At 36.5% G+C, this 12,533-nt stretch overlaps 2 non-coding genes across 2 annotated transcripts; both read left to right on the forward strand.

Moving 5' to 3' along the window:
• Window positions 1-712: 712 nt before the first annotated feature.
• LOC125582588 lies at window positions 713-819 on the forward strand. Its single transcript, XR_007320045.1, has one exon. It is a non-coding gene; the product is annotated as a small nucleolar RNA R71 (small nucleolar RNA).
• Window positions 820-4,612: 3,793 nt separating this feature from the next.
• On the forward strand, window positions 4,613-4,719 carry LOC125582707. Its single transcript, XR_007320163.1, has one exon. It is a non-coding gene; the product is annotated as a small nucleolar RNA R71 (small nucleolar RNA).
• The last annotated feature ends 7,814 nt before the right edge of the window (window positions 4,720-12,533 follow it).

Raw genomic sequence — 12,533 nt, forward strand, 5'->3', positions numbered from 1 at the left:
AGTGTTCATGGAAGCAAACTGATTCTCTAAATTCTTGACTGTAGAAGCAAGATGTGAGAACTTGTTGTTGAGCTCATTGTAGCTCCCATCAATCTTGGAATGAAGGTTCTTCAACTCATAACCAACATGCTTCTCACTTCTAGTCTGAGACTCCAAGATTTGTTTCAGCAGGGTGTCAGTGCTGCTCTCTTGAGGAGCAGAGGAACCAGATGAGGGGTTGTGATGAGGTTGATAGCTGCCTTGCTGGTTGTTTCGAGGCGGATAACCACTCTGTTGGTTGTTGGGGTAGGATTTCTGTTGGTAGTTGTTGTACTGAAAGTTGGGCTCTTTTTTGTACCAGCTACCATTGTTGTTGATGAAACACAGCTCTTCCTGACCTTCCAAACCCTCAACCTCATGGACAACAGGTGGTGTCTCTTGACTTGGGTTACCAACAAAGTGCAGCTGCTCTTGTGTGGCTTTATCAGCAAGGAGGATGTCTATCTTATCCTGTAGGGCTTTCAACTCCTTCCTCGTCTGCTTATCATCTGTTTGGCTGTTTCTGTCGTGGTCTCCACTGTAGACTGCATCACTCTTTACCATGTTGTCAACCAGCTCCTCTGCATCTTCCTCAGTTCTCCCCAAGAAGAACCCATTGCTAGCTGTATCCAGTCTGGCCCTGTACTTAGGAAGAGCACCACGGTAGAATGTGCTCAGCAAGCTCTCCTTAGAGAAACCATGGTGTGGGCATTGAGCTTGGTAGCCCTTGAATCTCTCCCAGGCTTCACTGAAGCCTTCCAAGTTCTTCTGTTGGAAACTGGAGATCTCATTTCTCAGCTTAGCAGTTCTTGAGGATGAGAAGAATTTCTCCAAGAATGCTCTCTTGCACTCATCCCAAGTGGTGATAGAGTCGCTGGGTAGAGACTTCTCCCACTGACGTGCCTTATCCCCCAAAGAGAAAGGGAATAACTTCAGCTTTAAGGCATCCTCTGACACACCATTGGTTTTTGACAACCCACAGTAGCTGTCGAACCTGTCCAAGTGATCGAATGGGTCCTCTAAAGCCAAGCCATGATATTTGTTGTTCTCGATCACGTTGAGGAGTCCTGACTTGACCTCAAAGTTGTTGGCTGCCACAGCCGGTGCTCGGATTCCTAGTCTATGACCAAGAATGTTGGGGCGGTCATAAGTACCAATGGGTCGAGCTGCCCGCGGTTGGTGTTCTGCCCCTTGCGGTGGATCTGCCATATCAATATCCAATCTCTGCAAGTGGGCTTGTTGTTCTTCTTCTCTTCTAGCTCTAGCACACTCCCTCTCGAAAGCTCTGATGTCTGCTACTATTGGAACTAGGTTTGATGGACCCCTGCTCCTCAAGTTCATACACCTGAAAGTTAAAGGTAGGTGAAGAAGAAGAATCAGTAACAAAAGAAAATAAAATGACTTAGTCTCAAGTAAGTGACTAAATCTCAATGTTCAAATCTACTCAGAATTTGGCAACGGCGCCAATTTGATGTTAGGAGTTTTCAAGGCTCCTAAGACAAATGTTGTAGTATAGTGATTGTCGAACCAGTTCTGAGGGATATCAAAGCACTGAGAATGCAAGTACTCACTTAATCTAAGTGCAACCAATGATTTAGATGGGTTTTAAGCTATGACTAAAACTAGAAAGCAATAACAGAATGATACTTTCTTGACTAAGGGAAAAGAAACTCATGGGCATAGGGATTAGACCTTGGGTGATCAAGTATCGAACTAAGGATGGCAAATGATCAATCAAACTATCAACCTTAAGCCTAGACACAATTCTAAGCAAGCTCTATGTCTAGATGAATGCTCATTTGCTAACATATCTCAAACATCAAATGTCTTTGGTTGAATAATATGAAAGCAATCATTACTAACAAGTCTATTAGCTATCTTAGCATCTTTAACAACAAATGTCTTTGGCAAAGTATACTAAAAGCCTAGGAGAGTTGTCTCAGGCATTTCATCAAACACCTTTCGGGTGGGAAATGCCTATTGATCAACTTTTGAGTGGCCAACTCAGAAGATGCATTAGGAATACTCTACTAGCAAGGAACAAGAATGATCTACACTAAAACATCCTAGAACTAACCTAATCACCCTTAATCTCCCTAACCCATGAATTCAAAAGGTGATTACTCACTAATCTCCATGATTCCTCTTAAACCCATATTGGATTTCAGATTAATCATGTAGAGAAATAGATAAGAAATCAACAATAACACAAGAACATAACAATCAAAATCCAAGAGATGAACTTCTCAAGAGAGTTTTTGTGTATTTCTCCATAGATCCAAAGATAATATGCCTCCTGGTGGCTTACAGAGTATTAAAACATAGGTTTAGAAAATAAAAACGTGCATCATGAAATGACCAAAAGGCCCTTAAGTAAAATAGAAAATCGACCCAATAATAGACGCGGAGCGACCTCGGCATGTCGCTCCGAGAGGTCGCTCTGGCCTTCGGGAGCGACCTCAGTGGGTCGCTCTGAGAGGTTGCTCCGGGCTTCGCTTCGTGTCGTCTCGCCATAGAGACGCGAGCGACCTCGGGGTGTCGCTTTGGGAGGTCGCTCCGTGAGGGGTGTGAGATGCGAGTGACCTCGGCGCGTCGCTCTGGACTGGTCGCTGTGGTGAGGTCGCTCTAGGAGCTGGAGCGACTTCGCCTTATCGCTCTGAACTGGTCGCTCTAGGAGCTGGAGCGACTTCGCCTTGTCGCTCTAGGAGGTCGCTCTGAAGCGTATAGGGCGAGCGAGTTCATGGCGTCGCTCCGGTAGGTCGCTCTGGCTGGAGTGACTTGAGATAGTCACTCTGGGCTGGTCGCTCCAGGCAGTGCTCGTCCAAAGATCACTCTAATCACCTCCTTTGAGCTCCAAATGCACCCAAGTGTCTCCAGGAACTCCATGTGGTACTCCAATACCTGATAGAGACATATGTATGCAAAATGCAACCTAGATATGGCTTAATCCTAATCTATATGATGAAAATGCACATGAATAAATGGATAAAACAATGTGAATATGCAAGATATCAGTGGATCTCTCGGTTCTTCCTCAACCTCCAGAACCACAAAATCCGTAGGAACAAACGTGTTACCCACTCGGACATGAAGGTCTTCCAAAATACCCACCGGTGACTTGACTGATCTGTCGGCGAACACCAGGGAGATTCTTGTCGGTTTGAAGTTTGTGAAGCCTGGTCGTTTTGCCACAGAGTAAGGCATGAGATTGACGCTGGAACCCAGATCGCATAGAGAACAAGCGAATACAGTTCTCCCAATTTGTATGGAGAGAACAAACTTGCCTGGATCATTTAATTTCTTAATCGGCTTGTTCTGAAGTACCGCAGTGCAATTTTTTGAAACCATCAGTAGCTCACTGTCTCCAGTTACCTTGCCAGAGATCAACCCTTTCGTCAAGCTGCGCATAGAAGGTATCATCTGGATCACATCCACAAGAGGTAATTTTATAGTTAGATCCTCCAGCATCTTTTTACACTTGGTCTCCTCCTGATCCTTGCGAGACGTCTTTGCCGGAACAGGATATGGAACCTTAGGGGTGTATTCGCGCGGAGGGACAGGCTCAACTGGTGGAGCCACAGGTGCCGGAGCAGTATCAGCATACTGTTCCGGTTCTTCGTCAGATAAAGGGGGTACTTCGGATCGTGGTTGCTCACCCTCTTTCTGCTTACCCTTTTCTGCTGCTGACAACTTCTTGGGAATTGTATCCGGTAGGGTTCTTCCACTCCTTAGTGCTACGGCATTGCATTCCTTAGGATTTTTATCGGTCTTTCCAGGTAGAGTACCTTGATGCCTCTTGACGCTCTCAGCTGTCTGCGCGATCTGAACATCCATCTGGCGCATATGGCTGGCTACGTTATCATATTTGGTACTCAAATCATTGAACATGTGGTTCATCCTGGAGTTGATGTCCGTGGTGACTTGATTCAACGCTTTCCCTTGAATCTGCTGACCCTGGAGCAACTGTTGCATCATCGTCGCTAGACCCTTTATTTCGTCTTGCGGAGCAATAGCTGGCGAAGGAGCGGTCGGTTGAGCAGTTTGCTGTTTCTGGTTCTGGAACTGGTTGTGCTGCGCTTGGCTCAGGACATATGTTCTTCCCTGGTATGGTTTCTGATAGCCGCTGTTCTGCCCTTGACTGTTCTGCGCGTTGTCAACTGGTTTGTCAGCCTTGGGATATGAAAAGAGGTGAGGATTGTTCCTAACGTTAGGGTTCGGGTGGTAGTTCTTGTACTGCCATCCTTGTCCATTGATGTAGCTCACTTCTTGCTGATCATCCACAGTATTGTCTCATTCAGGTGTAGCGTCTGAAACATTGTTCTCTGATGCAGCTTCCTCCATGATGAACACTTGGCTCTGATTACCCTTTAACAGCTGGTCAACCTTGGCCGCGAGGTCGTCTATGCTGTTTACGCTTTTGGAGCGATCATGCTCCTTGTTCTTGTTGAGGGAGCTGGACGCCATATTTTCGATCAGTGTGAATGCGCCTGGTGTTGTTTGGGTCATGAAATCCCCATTGCTCGAGAAATCCAGAGCATTTCGAAACTCATAGCTTACTCCATCATAGAACACTTCCAGTATATAGTCATCCTCAAACCCATGGTGAGGGCACTCCCTTCGGTATTCCTTGTAATGTTCCCAAGCATCATAGAAAGGTTCGTCGGTCTTTTGCTTGAAATTCGAGATCTTATGCCTCAGAGCTGCGGTTTTGGACTTCGTGTAGAAGTGGCTTAAGAACACTGCTCTGACTTGTTCCCATGTAGTGAGCGTACCAGTTGGGAGCGAGTCAAGCCAGCGAGCTGCTTTCCTTTCCAAGGAGAATGGGAACAACGTGCACTTGATGTAATCTGGTGGCACTCCATTCGCGCGAGAGAAATTGCAGACTCTCTCGAAATTCTCAATGTGGTCCAAAGGGATTTCAGCTGCGAGACCATTGAACGTTTTCTTCTGCACCAAGCTGATCAAAGTGGGTTTGATTTCATAGTCCTGTCGAGTGCAAGGAGGAGGGATGATGGCGGAGCGAGTGGTGGGGAAGTTACGCGGAAGGTTCCGCTCTCCGATAGGAGCGCCTTGTTGCTCGACTTGCTGAGCAGCGAGGTCGGCAGCTGCTTGGCAAGCAGCTTCTTGTGCATTGATGGTCGGTTGCATCTGCTGCATTTGTTGTTGCATGAGCGCCATTGCAGCAGTGAGATCATCTTGGCCTCTGTGATCAACCATTGTGTTGTTAGTATGCCGCGGTTGTTGTCGGTTCTGTCTTTCTAATCTTGCGAGCTCTTCGTTACGTGAATAATGGTCCTTGTGCGTTGCTCCGAGTATGTCTACTGGTCATGCACCTGGATCATTAGCTGAAACAAAGAGAGAAAAGCAAGTTAGATGCTTTAGACTAAGTATAGAACTGAAAAACAAAGGTAAAATATCTTGTCCCCGTCGCAACGGCACCAAAACTTGATACACTAAAACTGAACCTTTCCTACTATCAAGTTAACAGTGGTAATTGTAGTAATTAAGATTCAATCCAGAGGACCAGTCTACACTCTATTCTTATGAGTTTTCAACTTAGCTAAAACTAAAAGTGGGGTTTTGAATTAAGTGGTGACGTGCAAGTAAAGTAAAAGATTTAAAAAGATTCAAATTCGATATTAGGGATAAGCCGATCTAGGGTTTCTTATCGGGTGTCAAAGCTCAACCAATCATTTATTCAAGCTCATTGAAGCATGATCTAGATAAATATCGAGAACAATCGTCTGGCTGCTCCTGGTAGGATCGACCATCAGACTGCTCCGCTGGATTGTTCTTTGGGGAAAATCTCCAAATTCTTGCTCCTTTTTTCATGCCACTTACTTTAGCTCTTCAATCTTCTCCAGACTTGGAATGACTCTAAAAAGAATAGAATAACTCGATAAAACATTGAAAACAAGTTAGAAAGCATATACACAATGATGTCAAAAACACCATAATCACTTCTCAACAGAGCTTTAGTGTGACACGTGGAAGGGCATGCATAGCCGGAATGAGGATATGTGTATTGATCTTAATCTGAATGTTGGTTTTGGGTGGGACTGTTGTAATTGGGGTTTGTTTATAAAAATTCCACTTGCATCTCCATTTGGGCTTTATTACCCAAAAGCTTTAATGAAAAAGCAGTTGACAAAAAAAAAACGGACAAACAAAATAAAAGGAAGGCAGATGTGTACACGTGTATATTTTTTTTTTACTCAGGCTATATGAACCCTAGTATCACAGACAGTTGTATGTTGCTATGTCTTGAGTAACAACTCTATCTGGACTTAAAATACTAGACGAAACTTCTGGTAAAGACTGTGAAGATAAAGTTACTGATATCGTCTATAAGGAAATCTTCAAGGATGTTCAAACACGCAGGTTAGATCTACACGTTTAGATAATACATCCATATCAACTTGATTTCGTTTACAGTGACTGACAACACCCGTTACTTGGCACTGGTACTTGAAACATCTCATCACTTGCAGTAAAAGCAACCGGCCCTAATGCTTGGATGTCTTGGATACAGATTCACGAAGACACAGAGGTAACATCCCACTAATTATCATCCACTCTAAAGCTTCGGCAACAACATCAATTGCAAAACTATAATCACTATTATTTTGAGACTCTTCACTCTGTTTTCTTTTTACATTTCGCCCACACTAACTCTATTTTACATTATAAATTATTCTAACATGTGTACACACATATAAAAATAATATAAATAGATTTTACACCCATAATATTGCTAGGTAGAAAAGTATACATAGCAAATTCTGATGTAAGAGATGTATATTAACCAATAATCATTTTAAATTACATAAATAATAATAAAACGGAAAGAGTAAAAATTAGTAACCAACCCATATATTCTCTTTCCAAAATCAACACTCTAATAGACAATAAAAAAAATTATAAACATAGATTCACAACTACGTAAAAATAAAATATATAGTTATATAGTCGAATAAGAGACACACGATATAAATAATTTAAGAGAATAAACCAATCAATAATTCTACACCGTTGAAATAAAAACATAATAAAACTTCAAATAAATAATCTTATTAATCCTAAGAAAAAAATTAGTTAATTGTAATGAGAATGAAACTGAGTAAAAAATAACAATCAATAAAATAATGATTCCTATTAACATAGAACAAAACATTTTAAAATAAAAAAAATATTAAACCAAAATAAAATAAAAATATAATCTAACAATTTAAATTATTTTCAAATTATCATCCCGTCCGCAGGGTGGACCGGCTCTAGTATATATATATACATATCAGTAATAAAGTATAAATTCATAAATTAATAAACATGATGAATTATTTTTTTGAATTAAATTACTGTAAATATATAATATAATATGTATGATAAAATAATGAGAAATTTCATGTTGCCACTTTCAAGGTACCACTTTTCATCTTTACCACCATTAAAGAGACATTTTCAAAAATACTTTCTTCATTAAGTGGCAAAAAACTATTATACTCTTGATATATATATATATAATAAATTATTATTTAAAGAAATAAAAAATAAAAATAGAAAATAAATAAAAAAATAATTTATTTTTATGTTTTTCGAATTATACTTTTCAAATTCGAACTTTTTTATAATTCTTTTTTTTTGAAATTTTTTTTCGAATTTTTATTTTCAAAAACTTCTTTTAGAAAATCGAAAATTATGTTTGAAACTATTTTTAAAATTTTTAAGTATTTATTTATATATTTATTAGAATCCTAAATTAGAGATAAAAAGTGGGATAAATTACATGTATACCATTTGCATGCTACCACTTTTCATTTTAACCACCACTAAAGGGACATTTTCAAAAATATCTTGTTTATAAGTGGCAAAATACTCTTATTCCCTTGTTCTTTATATATATAATAAATAAATATTTAAATAAATAAAAATTTAAAAAATAAAAAATAATTGTTTTAATTTTTTTTCGAATTATACTATTTTGAAATTAAACCCTAAACCCTAAAACTCAACTCTAAACCCTAAACCATCAATCCTAAACCTTTTTTTTTGAAATACGAACCCTAGACTCAGAAACATCAACTCTAACCCTGAACCCCAAAACATCACTCTAAACCCTAAACCTTCAACTCTAAACCCTAAATCATCAACTCTAACCCTAACCCTAAACTTCAACTCTAAACCCTAAACCATCAACACTGAACCCTAAACTATCAACACTAAACCCTAAACCCTAAAAAGTAAACTCTAATCCCTAAACCCTAAAACATTAACCCTAAACCCTAACACATTAAGTCTAAACCCTAAACCCTAAACCTTCAACTCTAAACCCTAAACCTTCAATTCTAAACCGTAAACCCCAAATCCTAAACCCTAAAACTAGAGTTGATGTTTTAGGGTTTAGATTTGAAGGTTTAGAGTTTTAGGATTTAGGGTATACGTTTAGGGTTTAGGGTTTACATTTAGGGTTTAGAGTTGATGTTTTTGGGTTTAGATTTGATGGTTTAGGGTTTTAGGGTTTAGGGTTCAAATTTCAGAAAAATATAGGGTTTAGGGTTTAGGGTTTACGTTTAGGGTTTAGAGTTGATGTTTTAGGGTTTAGATCTGAATGTTTAGGGTTTAGAGTTGATGTTTCGGGGTTTAGGTTTTAGTGTTGATGTTTCATGGTTTAGGGTTTAGAGTTGTTGATCTAGGGTTTAAAGTTGATGTTTTAAGTTTAGATTTAGGGTTTAAGGTTTACGTTTAGGGTTTAGAGTTGATGTTTTAGGGTTTAGATTTGAAGGTTTAGGGTTTAGGGTTTAGGGTTTAGGGTTTAGAGTTGATGTTTCGGGGTTTAGGGTTTAGAGTTGATGTTTCATGGTTTAGGATTTAAAGTTTATAATTCAGGGTTTAGAGTTATCTTTTAAATTTAGATTAGTTAACCTTATGTTTTTTTTTTGTCAAAGTTAATCAAAAGATTATAAATGTCTTTTACCTTTCATTAAAGATGAAGGCATATGTGTACACGTGTATATTTTTTTTTTACTCTGGCTATATGAACCCTAGTATCACAGACAGTTGTACGTTGCTATGTTTTGAGTAACAACTCTATTTGGGCTTAAAATACGAGACGAAACTTCTGGTAAAGACTGTAAAGATAAAATTACTAATATCGTCTGTAAGGAAATCTTCAAGGATGTTCAAACACGCAGGTTAGATCTACACGTTTAGATAATACATTCATATCAACTTGATTTCGTTTACAGTGACTGACAACACCCGTTACTTGGCACTGGTACTTGAAACATCTCATCATTGCAGTAAAAGCAACCGGCCCTAATGCTTGGATGTCTTGGATACAGATTCACGAAGACACAGAGGTAACATCCTACTAATTATCATCCACTCTAAAGCTTCAGCAACAACATCAATTGCAAACTATAATCACTATTATTTTGAGACTCTTCACTCTGTTTTCTTTTTACATTTCGCCCACATACAACTCTTATTTTACATTATAAATTATTCTAACATGTGTACACACATATAAAAATAATATAAATAGATTTTACACCCATAATATTGCTAGGTAGAAAAGTATACATAGCAAATTCTGATGTAAAGACATGTATATTAACCAACAATCATTTTTAAATTACATAAATAATATATACGGAAAGAGTAAAAAATTAGTAACCAACCCATAATATTCTCTTTCCACAATCAACGCTCTGATAGACACTAAAAAAAATTATAAACATAGATTCACAACTACGTAAAAATAAAATATATAATTATATAGTCGAATAAGAGACACACGATATAAAATAATTTAAGAGAATAAACAAATCAATAATTCTACACCGTTGAAATAAAAACATAATAAAACTTCAAATAAATAATCTTATTAATCCTAAGAAAAAAATTAGTTAATTGTAATGAGAATAAAACTGAGTAAAAAATAACAATCAATAAAATAATGATTCCTATTAACATAGAACAAAACATTTTAAAATAAAACAAATATTAAACCAAAATAAAATAAAAATATAATCTAACAATTTAAATTATTTTCAAATTATCATCCCGTCCGCAGGGTGGACCGGCCCTAGTATATATATATACATATCGGTAATAAAGTATAAATTCATAAATTAATAAACATGATGAATTATTTTTTTGAATTAAATTACTGTAAGATATAATATAATATGTATGATAAAATAATGGGAAATTTCATGTTTACCACTTTCAAGGTACCACTTTTCATCTTTACCACCATTAAAAATACATTTTCAAAAATACTTTCTTCATTAAGTGGCAAAAAACTATTATACTCTTGATCTATATATATAATAAATTATTATTTAAATAAATAAAAAATAAAAATAAAATAATAAATAAAGAATAATTTATTTTATGTTTTTCGAATTATACTTTTCAAATTCGAACTTTTTTATAATTCTTTTTTTTGAAATTTTTCTTTCAAATTTTTTTTTCACAACTTCTTTTAGAAAATCGAAAATTATGTTTGAAACTATTTTTTAAATTTTCAAGTATTTATTTATATATTTATTAGAATCCTAAATTAGAGATAAAAAGTGGGGGAAATTACTTGTTAACCACTTGCATGCTACCACTTTTAATTTTTACCACCAATAAAGGGACATTTTCAAAAATATCTTGTTCATTAAGTGGCAAAATACTCTTATGCCCTTGTTCTTTATATATATAATAAATAATATTTAAATAAATAAAAATTTAAAAAATAAAAATAATTGTTTTAATTTTTTTTCGAATTATACTATTTGAAATTTAAACCCTAAACCCTAAAACTCAACTCTAAACCCTAAACTATCAATCCTAAACCCTTTTTTTTTTTTGAAATACGAACCCTAAACCCAGAAACATCAACTCTAAACCCTGAACGCTAAACTCTAAACCCTAAACCTTCAACTCTAAACCCTAAATCATCAAATCTAAACCCTAAACCCTAAACTTCAACTCTAAACCCTAAACCATCAACACTGAACCCTAAACTATCAACACTAAACCCTAAACTCTAAAAAGTATACTCTAAACCCTAACCCTAAAACATAACCCTAAACCCTAAAACATTAAGTCTAAACCCTAAACCCTAAACCTTCAACTCTAAACCCTAAACCTTCAATTCTAAACCGTAAACCCCAATCCTAAACCCTAAAACTAGAGTTTATGTTTTAGGGTTTAGATTTGAAGGTTTAGAGTTTTAGGGTTTAGGGTTTACGTTTAGAGTTTAGGGTTTACATTTAAGGTTTAGAGTTGATGTTTTAGGGTTTAGATTTGAAGGTTTAGGGTTTTAGGGTTTAGGGTTCGAATTTCAGAAAAATATAGGGTTTAGGGTTTAGGGTTTACGTTTAGGGTTTAGAGTTGATGTTTTAAGCTTTAGATCTGAATGTTTAGGGTTTAGAGTTGATGTTTCGGGGTTTAGGGTTTAGTGTTGATGTTTCATGGTTTAGGGTTTAGAGTTGTTGATCTAGGGTTTAAAGTTGATGTTTTAAGTTTAGATTTAGGGTTTAAGGTTTACGTTTAGGTTTAGAGTTGATGTTTTAGGGTTTAGATTTGAAGGTTTAGGGTTTAGGGTTTAGGGTTTAGAGTTTAGAGTTGATGTTTCTGGGTTTAGGATTTAGAGTTGATGTTTCATGGTTTGGGGTTTAGAGTTTATGATTTAGGGTTTTGAGTTGATCTTTTAAATTTAGATTAGTTAATCTTATGTTTTTTTTTGTCAAAGTTAATCAAAAGGTTATAAATGTCTTTTACCTTTCATTAAAGATGAAGGCAGATGTGTACACGTGTATATTTTTTTTTTTTACTCTGGCTATATTAACCCTAGTATCACAGACAATTGTACGTTGATATGTCCTGAGTAACAATTCTATCTTAGCTTAAAATACTAGACGAAACTTCTGGTAAAGACTGTGAAGATAAAGTTACTAATATCGTCTATAAGAAAATCTTCAAGGATGTTCAAACACGCAGGTTAGATCTACACGTTTAGATAATACATCCATATCAACTTGATTTCGTTTACAGTGACTGACAACACCCGTTACTTGCCACTAGTACTTGAAACATCTCATCACTTGCAGTAAAAGCAACCGGCCCTAATGCTTGGATGTCTTGGATACAGATTCACGAAGACACAGAGGTAACATCCCACTAGTTATCATCCACTCTAAAGCTTCGGCAACAACATCAATTGCAAAACTATAATCACTATTATTTTGAGACTCTTCACTCTGTTTTCTTTTTACATTTCGCCCACATACAACTCTTATTTTACATTATAAATTATTCTAACATGTGTACACACATATAAAAATAATATAAATAGATTTTACACCCATAATATTGCTAGGTAGAAAAGTATACATAGCAAATTCTGATGTAAAGACATGTATATTAACAAATAATCATTTTTAAATTACATAAATAATATATACGGAAAGAGTAAAAATTAGTAACCAACCCATAATATTCTCTTCCCACAATCAACA

This window comes from Brassica napus, chromosome C2 (assembly GCF_020379485.1).
Source record: "Brassica napus cultivar Da-Ae chromosome C2, Da-Ae, whole genome shotgun sequence".
NCBI lineage: Eukaryota > Viridiplantae > Streptophyta > Magnoliopsida > Brassicales > Brassicaceae > Brassica > Brassica napus.